This window comes from Seriola lalandi, unplaced genomic scaffold (genome assembly GCF_002814215.2).
Source record: "Seriola lalandi dorsalis isolate HSWRI2012SDOR001 ecotype SW California unplaced genomic scaffold, Sedor1 jcf7180002055006, whole genome shotgun sequence".
Taxonomy (NCBI): Eukaryota; Metazoa; Chordata; class Actinopteri; order Carangiformes; family Carangidae; genus Seriola; species Seriola lalandi.
The window spans coordinates 1893278-1893620 of NW_019525549.1; positions in this window are offsets into that span (position 1 = coordinate 1893278).

The window sequence follows — 343 nt, forward strand, 5'->3', positions numbered from 1 at the left end:
GAGCCCGGCCACCCTGCGGAGGAAACTCATTTCGGCCGCTTGTATTCGCGATCTCGTTCTTTCGGTCATTACCCAAAGCTCATGACCATAGGTGAGGATTGGAACGTAGATCGACCGGTAAATCGAGAGCTTCGCCTTCCGGCTTAGCTCCCTCTTCCCCACAACTGACCAGTTCAGCGCCGGCATCACTGCTGACGCCGCCCCAATCCGCCTGTCGATCTCCCGTTCCATCCTACCCTCACTCGTGAACAAGATCCCGAGATACTTAAACTCCTCCACCTGAGGCAGAGCCTCCCCCCCGACCCGGAGCCGGCAATCCACCCGTTTCCGGCTGAGAACCATG